Source organism: Xiphophorus couchianus, chromosome 17 (assembly GCF_001444195.1).
Source record: "Xiphophorus couchianus chromosome 17, X_couchianus-1.0, whole genome shotgun sequence".
NCBI lineage: Eukaryota > Metazoa > Chordata > Actinopteri > Cyprinodontiformes > Poeciliidae > Xiphophorus > Xiphophorus couchianus.
In genome coordinates, this window is record NC_040244.1 from 10,475,870 (window position 1) to 10,492,833 (window position 16,964).

At 40.3% G+C, this 16,964-nt stretch overlaps 1 long non-coding RNA gene across 1 annotated transcript in view; it reads left to right on the forward strand.

Moving 5' to 3' along the window:
- Window positions 1-16,964, forward strand: part of LOC114160670 (uncharacterized) — a 131,194-nt gene that overhangs the window by 66,130 nt on the left and 48,100 nt on the right. Inside the window, exon 3 of the long non-coding RNA XR_003598833.1 lies at window positions 10,547-10,691. This is a non-coding gene — a long non-coding RNA (uncharacterized LOC114160670). The remainder of the gene's footprint in view (window positions 1-10,546; window positions 10,692-16,964) is intronic.

Sequence of the window (16,964 nt, forward strand, 5' to 3'; positions counted from 1 at the left end):
GGTCTTGCTCGGCTCTCGTTAGCCTCTTGTCATCACGCTTAGCTCCCTATAGAGGCCGTGCGATGATCCACCTGCAAAAACCCGAGGGGGAGAAGAATAAAAAAAATAAATAAAATCCCATTTTTGTCGTGTTTTCCTCTCGATGCCTTCTCAGATTATAATTTTTTTTTCTCTCTCTCTCTCCGCCTTCGTCTGCATGAGCTTACAGTTACAGAGCGCCTCGGCACCTCTACGGAGCCGGCCGTCCTCACCTCCGCATTCCATCTAGGTCACTTGTCGTTGTGCAGCGTCATTTTTGGAGAAACGAAAGGGATTCGTCACCGGGAAAGGGGAATAGTGCGAATGAAGTCCAGACACATTTGTTCGTCTGGGCACATTTAATCATTGGTCTCCTGCGTTCTGTGTGTGCGACGGCTCCGACTGAATCCTGTAGCTGCCTCGTTCATAATTTTAACCTCGCCATCTGTCCTTATCTCACTCAACTGTGACAACCGCAGCTCTTCCATGAGCAAGAAGCGCACCAATAGGTGGATAAAAAGTCATTCTTTGGGGTGGGAACTCTTCAGCTCAACAGGCTGCTAGAATGAAGGATGAGATATTAGATGAGCTAGAATATAATCAACCTCATGTTCTGTACTGTTGACACCCCTTAAAGACAGATTACACCCTCCTACTTCCATTTATTGCGGTTGTTTTGAAATAGACCAACACATAGCAGTAAAATATACATTTTTAGGACAAAAACAAAAGTAATTGTGCTATTCTTTACTCTGATAAATATAAATTAATCCGACTGAATTTAAAGGCAAAGTTCAAGGTTTAGCCCAGAAAATTTGCTAAGTCTGGTGGTTGAGTGTTAGGGCAGTCATTCATCCAGCGGTCCATCGTGTTTTTCAGTTAAATTTTTTTTTAAAGTTGACAGGACATTTGAAAATATCACTTGATAATTACGTGTTATTGAAAGATTGTAAGATTAATACCTGAACACCAACAATAGTCTTATAAAATGTAAACATTTTAAAAATATTTAAATAAATAAGCAATGCATAGCCTGGTGGGGGCACAAGTAAAGTCTGGTGGCCCGCAAGGCTTATAAAATACTGGGGGAAACCCTGAAGTTAATAAAAAAGGCTGCCTTTGTGTGACTCAATATTAGTATATATACTTCAAAGAGGACAATCTTGAATCCTAATTTTTTTTAAAATGAACTATTTTGAGTTGATCTGTTGCCAACTAAAACACATATTTAAAAATTTCAGGTTGTAATGCAACAATATGCGTGAATACAAGCAGCATGAATACTTTTGCGGTGCGCACTACCATTATGTTAATAAAAAGTATCACCCAAACAGGTCCCAATTCATGCAATGGGAAATGGAATTTCTTGCTTTCATGCCGCACTGGAGCATCAGATCCAAGAAATAAGACCTCAGAAATGACAGTTAAAAAGACTTTAATGTCTGCTTTAATCAAGCAGCTATCTGAGCCCAACAAGAGCCTTCCATATACAGTGCATTACAAAAAGACATATTGAAGATGACTAAGTCTTATCTTTTACTCCATTCCCTCTCCATCAAGGAAGGAAGTGATAGCTCCTTGTCAGGGAGGAGGAGAGATCAGAGTAGGAGCTCCCCGAGAGCAGAACTCACAAGGGTCCACTCCAGCCTCATAAGGGCTCTGTTATCCACCATAATGATACACAGCAGAGTTATCAATCACTGCTTGCCATTCTTTAACTAAAATGCATTCGAAACTTTACCTCTCTCCCATTTTTTTTTTTTTTTTGCGACATATTTTTTCATCAACTATTCATTCATTAAAAAATGAAGCGAAATAGCATGGCTGTGATAAGAGGAATGCGTTTCCTTCTCGCTCTTTTTGCATTATAATTATGGGCTTGAGGGATATCAATTAAATGTGTCCAATTACAGAATGCTTCACAACTAGAATATAAAGTTGCGCCTCTTTTTTTTTTTTTTGATCTATTTACTCGCAGCCGAGGCAACAGACGAAGAGGCAGTGGGAAGTTTCGAAAACAGCCTCTGTTCCACATGAAAGGGGCATTTGATCATATTTTTTTATTTTTGTCTTAAAGAGAAAAGCTTGCCAATGAGGAGTCATTCCCCATTAAAGTCAAGCAAAATTATCAGGCCCGCATTAAGGAGCTTTAAAAAAAAAAAGAAGAAGAAGAGGAGATATGTATCATGCATGTGGATATGCATAAACATGATGGAGGAGCTTAAGTAGAAAATGAGATCTGATGCCGTAGTGAAGAAGAGAAAACCGGCGTGCTCAGAATGCATTTAAATTTAAATATTCATGTCATTATAATTCTGAGGAATGTGGAGCGACCGTATAATATTTTATTGAGGAGGTTTTAAAAAATGAATGCTGTCCCTACTCCTTAATAAAAATCCCAGGCTTTCACTCGCAGTAGTCATTCACGGACTACAGTGAGTCTCTGGTTATGCGGTGGGACAAAACGGGTGTGGTCAGTGGAGAAGGAGAAATATTTGTATGCAGTACCTGCAAAATATCAATAGTCTTACTTTCATGACATTTTATCAATCACTATATTTTGGTGTGTGTATGACAGAGCAAAGGAGTTTAGACGAAGACGGCGTATTGTTTTTAGACGTTTTTGCAACTTAATGTCTGGAAAGTGCGGCTTGAATTTCTTATTCAGCCACTTTTGTTGTGGTTGCAGCTTCAAGTCATTCTGGGAGTATCTGCACAAGCACCACACGTCTAGAGAGTGAAATCTCGGCCCATTATTCTCTGTACAACAGCTCAAGACTGGATGAATAGCATCTGTGAACACCGGTTTTTCAGTCGGCTGGATTTACGTCTGGAGTTTGACGTTCGAATGCATGAAAATACCTCGATCCAAAATATTCCATTTTACCTCTGGTTGTGTGTTTTGGGCTGTTGGCCTGCTGGCAGGTAAACCTCCACTTGTGGAGTGCATAACTAACAGCTGATTTGTCAATAGATTCCCTAACCTGAGCAATCTCTGTAGATTGTCTTAAGCTTCTTGACTGTTTCTATGACCAACACTGCATAGCGGATGGTGTGTTTAGGTTTTGTGTGTGTGTTTCATGTTCGTGTAGGTCTCTACATATAATGCAGAGAAGCTTATGGCTGTAATGTTACCAAGTCTTAATGTTCAAAACTTTTCCAATACCCTGAGGATATTTGTTATCTAAACTGCAAAAGTAAGGATAACTTACTAAAATTATTTTTGCATGTATCCATAAATATTAGTTTTATGTAGTGATTTATTTTTGTTGGAAGTGCCTCCACTCAAAGTTTCCTTGGGGGGGGGGGGGGGGAACATCCTTTATTCATTTTGTGAGAAAAAAATCCAGCTTCTGTTATTGTGAAATTGTCCCTCCTACCTTCCCTTGGCAACTTCTGATCCAAAAAGCTGAATGCTTACAGTAATCAGCCATCATTCAACTCAGCCAATTTAGTGCCCAAGAATTAAAACTATAATGAGGCCACTTCCAGTTTTCATCTACTCAAAACATCTTGTGCAATGAAATCATTATGTTCTTAGTCTCCATTTCAAACAAATTTGACCTGGAGGAGGATCCCGTCCAATCTTGATCTCCCTCCAGCCAAATTAAAAATGGTGAGGAGATAGATTGAAAGAAGGGGCGGGGGATGTCTCAGTGGTGATATTGTTTGACAGACAGGGGAGGCATACCATGTGCACAAAGACTCGGGGCCGTTTTGTGCAAGAGTGGTTGCTGGCGATGGTTGTGCTGGTGCCGCACCAGGTGGGGATAAACATCCCGCGCCCCTCTTCATGCTAATTATCTTTTGTTTGCCCTCAATAATCCTGAGGCCTGGTGTGCTGCCTGTAATGAAAACCCTGAATCACAAGGTCTACATTAAACAAAAAAAGAAAAAAAAAACAATGCCGTTGTCATTACCACATCATCAAGCCATGATCAATAATGAATGAAATGCACATTAAGCGTGTAGAGGCAGAAGTTTATGAAAATGACTTGTGTGACCAGATTAAATTAGAACTATTATTACTTCACTTTTTGATGTAGTGCGTCTGAGTAATTACAAAATGTTTTTTTTTTTAAATAAAAAAGAAAAAGAGTGAGAGGGAGGGAGGGAAGAGATGAGGGAAAAGCAGGGAGTTATAAAATTGAATTTATGTTAAGTCTGCAGGACTTGCTGCATTGCTCCAAATAACACTTTCTCAATTTTCTTCATTTTTCCAAAGTAAGACCCTTAGAATTTAAATAAAGCCCAGACAGTTACCTAAAATACCATGGGAAATAAGCATTATCGGAACATTGTTGTTCTCTTTAAATATACTTATAGGGCTACACCATATATCAAGAACAATTCACTTCATCCACAGAAATATAGGCATTTCTAAACTTCTCAATGCTCTGGTGAGTACTGTTGGGGCCACAGTCTGGAAACGGAAAGAAAATTTCGCCATAATGCAGCCATGATTAGACAGAAGAAACAAAAGTAATAATAATAATAATCACAATCTATATCATGCAGCGAAAGCTAACCACAGAAAAAAGACCTTAAATCAGCAGTGAGGTTTTTCTTGAAGCAATTCATTTAACCGGCAATGGACTCAATTCATCCTCGGTGCGCAAGACTCCACTCCTGAAGATAAAGTAATTTAAAGCTCATTTAAAGACTTTTTTCAGCAACATCAAAAAATTAAGTTCTTGCTGGTCGTTTGGACCTGGAGCCATTGGGTAGGAATGTAGTTTGGCCAGATGAAACCAGTTAAACGCTTTGGATTTCATTGCACACACTAGTTTTAAGGAGCAATAGCACTGTGCATCATCCCAAACACACTGTATCAACAGATGGATTTGACAGTGGGAGCATTTTGTTATCGGGATATTTTTCGTCATCTACCGCTGACAGATTTCATGTAATTAAAGCATAAATTAAAGATGATCCAACTAAAAGGTATGAAATGTGATATAATCAAGAATGCATTTCTACTAAGTTTGAGTAAATATTGTGTTCAAAACCTAATCCCAGTGTGGTTTCACATCATTTCACGTAACATAATTTATGGAATTTTTATATTACATAGATTATTTGGGTGGCTTTCGACATCTGGTACGGATTTTATGTTAATGGCTTCATTAGAATTTTGTCCAGTTAGGAAAAAACTCTGACATAGTCAAAACTTACTTTCCCCTTGTACATTCCTTTGTGTTGAGTTGTAGGAGTCAGTGTGTTTTTGCGTTGTGAATTTAAAAAAAAAAGTGTAATAGCTGAGCTATTATGCACAAATCTTCTGGTGCCACTTTTCTTTGTCCCTGACAAAGCTTTACGATTGCCATAAATCTCTCAGCCCAAAAGTGTTGAAACCTGCTGCTCCATTAGTTTACAACTCCACCCAGGCTTTTTCCCCTCTGTTCAGAGAATACACCAAGACGAGGCATTGGTTATGGATTACACCCATATAAATCACAGCCTCCTTCATCTCGGCTCTGATAGAAGCATGTCATGGTGAATAAGCCAAACAAGACGGACCCCCTCCCCTCTCCTCAAGAGGCTGCATCTGCGTCAACATGGTGTTTTCCGATAAACCCAGTCAAAGGCTTTGTCAGGGGGATTAGAGCATTGGTAGGCAGGGTTTCGGGAGCTAATTATCTGTATGTTAATGGGACGTCGCCACATTATTCTGTCTGTTGTTCCTTGCCTGTTTGCGTGCGTGTGTGTGCGCCCACGACAGATCAAGGAGGAGTTCACGCCGGAGAGGGAGGGAGTTCCTCGAAAATGACATGTACGCCGGTGATTCTCATTTGTTCAGGGGAAGTTTTCAAACTGTGGAAACGATGTTATTACACTTTTGCCACAATCGTGCCTGTGTAATGTGCTATTTGCCATGCCGGCCCCGGATTTCGCAGATGGAAATTAAGGGGAGAAAATTGCCACTAACTACTCAATTACTGCGCTTGATGGTTAGGCTGACCCCGGTTGGCAGTGGTGGCAACACGGAGCCAATCACCTTCCTCAGATGGCATTAAATTAGAATAGGGAAGAAGGACAATTGCGCATATTCATCGGAGAAAGACATTCGAATTACCTCAGATGCTTTGGCTTCATATTGAACAATTAAGTGCAGCGATGGGATTTTATGGGATAGTTTGCAGGCAAGGCGTTGTGCTAGTGTGGCGAAGACACTGCAGAAAGAATCTGTCCTTGGATTTTCAATACAACAATTAAAGGGGACGTTTGGTAATTTGGAAATTACAAGAAAGCCTGCATTGTCCATTAATTCTCTGACAATTAGGGAAACACTGATGTGGTTGAAAATGTTTGGTATGTGATATTCATTAGGCTGGTTGCCACTTATTCATGTTGGGCGAATTAAGCCGCGATCATGCCTGAGCCTTGCTTTTCTTTTGAGAAGGTAATTAGATTTAATTCATTCGAATGTTATTCCAAATCAAAAAAGTTAATGTTTCGTAGCCGGCTCCCACCGCTCCCTGGCTTTGGTCTGTGCACTTAAAAAATATTTTTGATTTCCTGCGCTGCTCTTGTCTTAATGTTTATGCTGAACTTGCAATGAGTAAATTGGGGTATCATGCTTGTGATCGGGATAATATTTCACGTTTAAGTCGATGTTTGCGCTGCGTGTGTTGTGTTTACCCAGCTGGGAAAGATGATCCCTCCATGGCTGGAAAGTGTAATGCAATTACCTGATTTGTTTTCCAAAGATCACGCTCACCCCAGCGGAGGAGTGGGTGGGGGGCGACATTTAAAACCATTATATGCATTATACTCTTTTCCTCCCCTGCGCACCAGTTGGACAAGAGAGTTTGTTCGGTTCCACTAATGCACACAGTATCAAAACACCAAATTTAGAAACCACCTCTGTCTATAGTTTCATCTCGAAACTGTTAAACTGAGCATTGAAATTGGGCACTTTCTCTAAACAGGAGATCACAGCTTCGTATTTGGAGCCAACGTAAACCAAAGCCAGCAGCGGCAGCAGCAGGCCGCTGCGGTTTCACCTGACAGCTTGGAAGTCGGAGGATCCTCCTACTCACGTTCTGTTTTTCTCCAACAGAATCCGCCGCATCTGCAAGTCTGTAATCAGTATAAACCACACGTTTAGCTACGACGTGTTTTCCCCTGCCAAGGGTTCACATGTGTTTACATTGTGGTGGCAGACAAAAGCTTCGACTAACTGTACTAGGGGAGCAGCGTTCTGGCAGCCACTGAAACCACTGGCAGGCTCAATGCACATTTATCTCATCTATATCACTAAATCAATAGCAGCTTTCATAAGTGAAGTAAGTTTTGCTCGTAACTTTTGGCTTTTTAAACTGTTTGTGTTTGTTTGTTGCAGTGCCCTGCAAAAAAAAAAAGTTTCATGTTTTTTCTTAGTCAAACCACAATTCTATTTATTTTAATAGTGCCATAAGTCATAGACAAACACAAAGTAGTGCATGATTTAGCAAAAACAGAATATGAAAATCGCGGTTTGCGTTTATTAGGAGCCCTAAGGGAAACTTTTTTATTTTTTTTGCCTACATCGTGATGGAAAAAACTGCACCCTCAATGCACCGTCCACATGAAAAGCATTAATGTTCAAAGGAACTTTTTAATTTTCTTTCAAATGTAATTCTAAAAGGTGTGGACTGCGTTTATATTTGAATCACTTTATTCTGATACTCTTTAACAAGATGCACTGACTGCTGCCTTCAGAAGTAACCTAATAAGTATATTCAGTGTGTGATTTAAATTATATAAATGCAGCTGGTATGTGAAGTCCTTAGTGGTTCAACAATAATGAAGCAGAGAAATCAAGACAAAGGAACACACTGGGCCAATCATGGTGAAGAAATTGCTCTGATCATTTGAGATCAACATTTTAATGTTTGCCCAATATGCAGATCACTATGTGGTGAAAAAGTAACACTGCACCTAACATTTAACACACCATTCCCTTTGTGAAACACAGTGGTAGCATCATCATGATGTGGGCTTATCAGAAATGGAAGCTTTTCAGAGACAATGGGAAGATTGATGAAGCTAAATGCAGGACAATGCTAAAATAAAACATGTTTTTCGATCAAAGGATCAGGCTCCAAGAGGGAACTTATCCAAAATATATATACTGCAAGACCTGTAATGGAATGTTTTATATCCAGTCACATTCATTTGTTAGAAAGGGCCAGTAAAACTCCAGACCTAAATTAAATTGTACATCTGTTTTAAGATTCAAAGAAAATGTTCCACAAATGCTCTCCATCCAATCTGATTGATCTTTGGCTACTTTGTGAGAAAGGATTGACAAATATCTCTAGATGTGTAAAGCTACTGAAGATATACTTAAGACTCAAAAGGCAGATTATAAAAGCAAACCTAATGTTCAGATATAATATATATATATATAACCTTTATAACCTTTTACTTTACACTGCTTTTATTCTGGTGTATTGTACAAAACTGAAGCTGTTGGTTGGAGGTAAAGTGTGTGAATAAGCCTGCATTTGTGCATACTCGAAGTAATGGAGTACGCACAAGAATCCAAAGTATGCAGAAATGCAGATATAATTCTAATCTGCTGCCTTGCTCTCGCCACTTAAGGCAAAATGGCGAGAGCAGCAAAAGCAGTTTCATCCAGCGAGGGCACTTTCACACAGTCCTAAACACACACATTTAAACAAACAAAATTATTCCTAGCTGAATCTGTAAATCCACTGATTCAGTGACTTTTTAAATGACTTTTTTTCTTCTTTTTCTTCCGGCCCTGGCTGTTTGCTTATGCACCATCACCAGAGGGGCAAAGAGAACATACCGGCCCTCCTTCCATATTCAGTAGGTGTAAGACATCAAAACATTTTCATCATTAAAATGCTTACCATTTGTGGCCTTTGTAGTGCAAGAATATACAATAGTTTTAAATCTCCCCATCCTCCCGGAGAGCAAAACAAAGAGCGCTATTAGTTCTTTATAGTAATGGAACGGCATCCCAAGGTTCTGCGTAGGGACATACCTTTTGGGATCAATTATGTGGCCACGGGCTCTTTTTGAAAGAGCTGCACCTGATTAAAACTCCGCCGGTTTCCCAAGGTCCCTTTGTCTGGAGTGCCGAGGCCCTCGCTGCGGCTATTTATTAGCATATTGTCTTTTAAAGGTCATTGTCTGTTTTGCAAAGCCCCACTCTGTCTACAGTGGGTTAATGTCAGATTCACTTGCCATTGTTAAGCAGAGTTCTCTTAAATGTGTAAAGTTGTCCTTTTTTTTCCCTTTTTTTTTTTTAAACCACCTCTTGGACAGCTGTTGATGGATGCTCCAGGAAGAGCCCACATCCTTGCGGGTAGTTCTCCAACTGAACATCATGGGTTGCTGTCACACCCAATAGGACCTTTCTGCAGCTTTTTTACATTTCTTTCCACAACCTCACTGGCAAGGAGCCTCCCCAAACGTAATGTGAGCTGTTATCTTTGTCTGCACCAATTGGCTCGGCGGTGCCTTGACAAAAGAAGGCGGCGTGTTGAACACTGGCACACATCAAAGAAGAGCTGTGGAAAACTCGGACTGGCTAGCAGGGCTCAGTGGGGCACACGGTGGAGCGTTGAGGGCTTTGTGCAGAAGAAGCTGTTGGAGAAGGTGTTAATAGAGAGCTGAGCATAGCGAGTCTCAGTGGTTCAGAAAGCAGAGGAGACCTGCCTGTTTGCCTCAGATGTGGTAAATGCCAGCTCCCCATTGACTCCATTAGAGGTTGATCTGGCTTTTGCGCATTAGGAGAGTATGATGCGAGTTTAAGAAAAAAGGGAGAAGAAATTCAATGGAAGGATGGGTTTCCCTTTAAAATGTTTAGCTTTTGTAAAATTGTGTTGGCGCGCATGAGAAATCGTGGGCAAAACGTTTAAAACGAGCAAAAATCTTGTTTTAGCTTTGCTAACTGTACTGCTATAGTTTCTTTGAGAATTTGCATTGGATTTGGGTTGCATTTGAAAGCAGAGTAAATAAGTCAATGAACATTAGTTTAATCACAAACACATAATTGACCTGCTAGTGTAATTTTAATGACTGTAGTTTGTGGGAATATGAGGCCATGACTGCTTATGTAACTCTGAAGAGTCTCTTAGATAGTGACCTGGTGTTAAGAAGAGCAGGGAAAGAAGCCACTTCTGTCTGAGAAATGTAAGGCAGACTGATATTGTACAGGAAAAACTAAGATGGAACTTCAGAGAATAGAGAGTGGATGATTTCTTAGATGACACCCCCTTTCTTATTTGGAGATTTGGACAATAGAGTGTGAAGGGAAGAAAAGGTTATGTAATACTGACAGTTGAGTATCCTGGGATCATTTATGTTTTAGGGTTACCTGAAGTATCACAAAGTGTGATATCTCATTTTGCCTTTATTTAAGACAAAATATTGCCTTAAATAAACTTGATCAAAAATCAAGCAGCAAATTTATGATTAACAAAGATTTTTTTTCCAGCACAAGGGAGCAAATTGTACACTATAACACCCCGTTAGCATGGTACACTGACCACTTATCTGTCCACTTCAGGTTGTGAGCTGGTTAGAGAGTGACTACGACAAACTCCGGACCCAACACCTGGGATCTCTGTCTGGAAAAGTGCAGATACGATACTGTCCAGAAGCCTCCAGCTCCGAAGCCTCTGTTGGCGGACCAAGCTTCAAGTGGAATAAAGGTAGGTTGAGTCAACCGACAACAGCAAGAAAATGTTTTGGGGTTTTTGTGTCTGTTTTTCCCACTAACAAATGCCAGCTCTACTTCTTAAAAAAATAGGATGCTGTCTGACTGTTCAACTTCTCTATTCACTCTATGAATCTGTCGCACAGAATGATCACTCCCTGACTAGTTGCTTGTTCCTGACTAGTTGCTTGTTCCTGACTAGTTGCTGTAATTTGCCTCTCCGCAATTTGAAATGTGATTTTTCCTTCCGCTAAAAGAACACACAAAAAACTTATAGCTTCTATTAAAACTTAGTTGTTTTAAAAGTGCAATTTGAAAGCTGACTAGCAAACTTAACTAACCAGATAATCACAGGGATTATACGCAATTAAAAAGGACTTGGCAATTTAACAAGTTTATATTTTTGCTTAACTTTATTTAACAAAATCAAAATGATATACTGTTCCTCACATTATTATACAGTTAGAAGCATTAGCAATATTGTATTTCTGTTTTAAATAATGAAAATTACGTTACACATTTATTTCCACTTGTCCGTTCCCATTTAGGTCTGTAGAAAACCCACCTCAGATTTTCTGCAAGTGTAAAATTAAGACGGGATTAAAGTGAATACACTATGTGCATAAAAAGTTAAAGTAAAGCTATTCATTTACTACCATTTTTCAATTATATGAATCTAAATATGTTAATCATCTTTTGTAGCGTCTCCAGGCAAAGACTGAACTATACATAGCTCTATATTTTACCTGCTATCTACACACTATGTTTGGATAAGATGGCAGTGTATATTGTCATTTACAGCAAGCTGTGATACCAGTCATAGACATGTTGTGCTACAGTGTGAGTTTCTAATTTAACTATATATATCATTTCTGTATGAAATACCTTTACATTTTTGCCTGATTTATTACTTTTAGGTCAAGATCTTATATAGAGTATAAAACATATTGAATTTATGTTTGATTTTACAGAAGTATTGAGACATTGTTTAACATAGTTTTTTTTTTGTCTTTGTCACAAATAGAAAACTCCATTCTCTATATTGCTGCTTTACTCTTATTGCATCCAACAGAAAAATAAAAAACTTCCATTTTCAGTAGTTCTCACTCCACCTCAAAAAACAAACCTGCATGGTTGTTGCATGGTTGTTTAAGCATGGTCAAGTTAAGTGTTTTAACATAATTTGTAAAAAACAGACAGAGAGAGAGAGATCTAACCATCTAAACAACTTTTGCAGCAGTAATGGAGATGGGCAAATTGGCCTGACTCTGACAGTTGTTGCAGTAGCAGTGATAAAGATCAGAGAAACAGTAAAAAAATGTTTCAGATGGCAAAAAAAGTGCTGTTGTACAATGTGGAGATAATTGTCTTCCTGTTTTTATGAGGAGGAGAGTCTGACAGAGGCAAAATAAAAAAAAGTATATAGGTGAGCATTGCATCTGACAAGAGATCAAAAGACGACAGCGCCTTTGGTTTAATGTGCTGTTCCTTAAAGTCTGCATTTATGCAGAAGTGCCACTTTGACAAATTTATGGAGGAGTAAGGGAGATGATCTCTGCATTTTGGGTTCACAGGGGAACGAGACGCTCAGAGTTATGCATATCGTTGAAACGGAAGGACTCCACTCTCTCCTAGTGGGATGACTTCACTCCAACTCGGTCAGGACGGGTTGGGCTGACGCTGTGCAGATTGTTTAAAGGTTAATGTGTCACTTTATGGTCAATATAAGAACACCATCCACTGAGGGTCCCCAGAAGACGGTGGTGGTGTGTATACGTACTCCCCATCGGAGTCAGGCACAGCTGGAAAGGGTGGAAGGGTGTGTGTGTGTGTGTTGCGGTGGGGATCATGACTGACTCCAGGCGCTCAGCTACAGCTGACTTTGATTAATTGTCCCTGCATTCTTCTGTCTCTCCACTGACAGAAAGGTAGACAACGTAGCAGTGCCGCACCACCAGTGATGATCCATCCCTTTTTTTCCTTCTTCTTGTTTCACTGTTTCTCCGTCCCTATCAGCGCCTCCCTTCTTTATACTTGCTGTCAGCAGCTGAAGAAGACACACTCCACAGAGCTTTGCCATGTTAGCTCAAATCACCAGGACACACAAAAGTACCTCCTAGAGAGGAGAAGGGTGTAATGCAGTCCATTCTGTCTTGATGGAAGGTTCTGGATGTGCATAACTTACCAATATGGAAAAACAAAATGAAGCTAAAGGAAGCAAAAATCTCATTGGTTGCAATATCTTGCACTTTTATGACAGATTTAGCACAGGCTGCAAGTACCATGTGTCATATTTGAACTTTGTCTTACTAATGGATAAACAGTTTGTTCTAAAGGGTTGGCTTTCAAGTGGCCTTACAGGAACTAGAGTTGCGGGCAGATGGTAAATTTTGGCATGCCACCATTGCAACGACTCTAAATCAGAGGAAGGAGTACACACCTGTCATAAGAAGAAAAGCATGGATTTTCTCTTTCTTATGTTTATACTGCATGGATTGGCATTAGTAGACTGCTTGTATAGCAGAAGATATATATTATGATATCCAGTATGATGAACGCTGGTTAGCTTTTTGTCATTGTACCTGTTGGTCGTAAAGAGCTGGCTAATTCTGTGCCTTAACTATTTCTGTATTTGTCACACTTATATGTGTGTAAGAGCTAATTTTGTGGACAATCTAGATATTTTCTTTCTGGGTTTTACCTTCAAGTTCTCACATGGACATAACTTTTGCCCAGTTTCTCTGGGAGTCCTGTTGCCCCATGTTGAACCAGCTACTATTTTGTGATTTACCAAGTGAGCTACAACACTGGGTAGCTAGGCTCTGCCCTGAGGAGAGGTTGAGGAGCCTCAAGCACATCATCTGGGGGACAGCCACATAATAGCCACTGCTCAAAATGTTAAAAGGAGTCAACTGGGATGTTTCAGACAACTGATTATGGACTTTGTGGAAGGACAATCAATGGAAGGACACCCAAAACTCGCAGGTGCGATGGTGGCCCAGATGTGTCTTGGGACTGAGCTGCAGAGATGAATGTCTTGGTTTCCTTTGTGGATCTGTAAAAATGTATAATCTTGTTGTTAAAGAAAGAAGTAGGAGTTAAACATGCTTTGTTAAAATGCAATTATGTGTAATATCTGCATGTAAGGTTAGCATGTTTTGAAAAGTTTTACTGTTTAAAATCACTTCAGGTTTGCTGATTTACTTCTATCTCGTGGTGTATTAGGCTTTGACTACCCAACAGGGAATACATGGTGTTAACATGCAGAAACAAGTGCTATGAAAGCCTGCCAAGTCTCCCTCTCCTGCCCCTTTTCCCCCCAAGCCCCCAACAACCCTTTTCTTCCTCCTTTTCCTCCCATCCTTTATACCATCAGTGTTTAACCCTGCTCAATTTGCCCATCTGGATGAAACAATACTTGTGATCAGCGCATGTAATGGCACCTTATTAACCCCAATTACCACAATTAAAACCCTGCTGCCACTGGGCCCCTTTCAAGTCTTAATTAATCAGATGGCAGCCAAGAGGCCGCTCTGTGCCACCCCGTACGCGAGACACGCTCGCTCGCGTGCACCTTCTCCCCAGCCCTGACCGACCATGTGGCCTCACTAAAAAGCACATCTGGTGGAACAAAACGTCTCCATGCTGGCAGACAAATGCCTCGACTTTGCAAATGAAAAGACAAGCCTCTCTCTTTTACTCTCTCTCTCCCTTTCCGTCTCTGTGATGTGGGTATAATGAACATTACAAGCCCCCTTGGCACAGTGCCTTATTGGGAGGGTTTGGAAAGCTGCCCAGTTTGTTCCTCGCTAATTGCTTAATTGATGCATTGTTTTTACTGATGATACGGATTTGCCCCCTCCCCTCTCCTCCCTTCCCTTCTTGCCATCGCACATGGATACTGATACAAAAGGAATTACACCCTATTAGCAAGTCATGGTCTCTTTCAGCAGACTGTATTAGAGACTTAAAACCGTTGTGATGGCTTCCCTAATTGAGTGCAACCACTTGATGTAACATAATGCCATGTAAATAAAACCACTTCCCCCTCCTGCTCACGTTTCGAAGCAGCTGCGAGAGACAAATTAATATCGGGCCGCTATAGCGCTAACAAGAGACCCGTTTATAGCCAGTATAGGAATTGCTTAAACATTACTTGCAGAGAGACATTTTATTTGTTGGTTGGTGCATTAACTCTCATTGCTTTTCCCCATGGCAATAAAGTTGTTATGCAGATGGAGCCAGTCAGTATAAATAGGAGGAATTTGGCAATAGGCGAAGGCTGAAACAGGATTCCCACAGGGCTTAAAACCTTGAGTAACAAGTGGTATGGCTTCACCAAGCCATTTATATAAAAATGGGTAGCTTGCTCTAATTGTTTAATTTTTAGGAGTTATGGGTGGCTGTGACATGACTTTACTACTTAAAATATTTCCAAATAACTAACTCCATATTTTGTGTTAGCAAGGGAAACGTGTTTTAGCCTTCGTTCAGCTAGTTGTTGTTTCATGAAAACAGTCGGAAGGAAATGCCGGAAATTATAGCATAAAATCAAATTCTGCATCCCAGAAGCGAAAACATTAATGAGACCATTGTTATTTCAGGTGTTACATTATGGGCCATCTTTATTGTGTTGTTGGTTTTGTGAGGCAGAAAACTGTTGGACAAATTAAGGATGTGACAACTTGTGAGGTAAAAAGCTGAAACTGTTGTGCTCAATTTTGGCATTGATGCTTCCTTGTTGTTTTTTTTAAAAAGCATACTCAAATTCATATTTGCATAATCTGGCTGTTAGCTAATATTTGATTGCAACATGGTCATATTAAGTGACAGGAAGCTAAATTGAGATTTGAATTAATTTCCCCGATTGCAATTTAAAGAATTTCATCACGTAACTTATCATTCTGGGCTGAGGATGTTGTATTTGAATCATTTAGGTTTAATCATGATTAAGATCTTAGCTTAGAACCTGCATAAATATTGGAATCTAAGTTGGGTATCTAAAGAGCTGGCTGTGCTTAAGCATACATTCCCCAGATTTTGTCAGTATGGATCTGGTCAACTCATGCATAATTCTATATTACATGCAACCAGGGAGAACTCTGGTCAGTTCTGAACTTTCTCTGGCATCTCAATAACACAACAGTTTGTTGTTTTTTTTAACTACAACTTTTTAAATCCTCACTGTACCTTTATACTGGTTACCAAGTTCAAGGAGAGTTTAATTTAAACTCTATGAGTTAAGTAAAGCAGCTTATTTGAAAGAAAGTGACTGCTTCTGGTTGTGCCTCTTAGGGAGTAATGCATTCTTTTTCTATGGATCTCGCTTTCCTCACAATCCCGAGCTTGCACATGCACACCCTGACGTGTCAACACATACACACGCAAGCTTCTGCATATTCCCACTGATGTGTAGGATAAAGAGGATGTTTTCCCCTCTGTCTGTGTGTTTGTCCCCTGCAACCTCAGAGAGCAATCCCTCTATGAGGGCTTGCTGCCAAGAGGGGCCAGGAATCAGCCAGATGAAGGAGAGCCTGGTCCGTTGAGAGATGCTGAAGGCTCACATGCACACACACACACACACACACACCCACGCACGCTGAGAAATGCATGGTCACAAACAGGAATGGGTTTACACACCGTACACAGAAACTCACAAATACGGATACAAACATATATGTACACACACATAGAGGCACACATGCGCGCACAAACTTCAAGGCCTCAGAGAGAGTAAGCTAGAGAGAGTAGGATGTTATTTATTCATCAGTCTTTGTTGTAGTCAGGAGGCAACAAGCCCCCAGAGCTGTAAACACACAGAAACACGGGCCTCAGTGAGCCTCAACCCTGGGAATAACAAGCGGTCCCTGTATACAAGCAGGCCTGTTTGGGATGCCGGTGCAAGCACATACACGAGTTCGGGTTTGTCAGAGCCCGGCGCGGCAAAGACGAGACAATATCCTCCTTGGGGCCGAAGAAAGATGGAGGAAAAAAAAAAAGCAGAGCACAATTCAGAACAGGCTCACAGCAATCTAAAGGGCGTATGTAAAGGACCGTTACAAAATCACAAAAGAAGAGAAGATGTGATTTTGGAGCATGATGAATTGATTTTATTTTATTTTTTGTACTTCACACTCACTTTGTCTGAATATTAATTGAATCAGGCGAGAAACTATGGGATGGAGGGCCAGACAAGCAGGGAAATAATCAGTCTGATAGGGGAAATAAAAGGAAGCAAAATTTGCTAAAATAATGTTTTTGGCTTGCA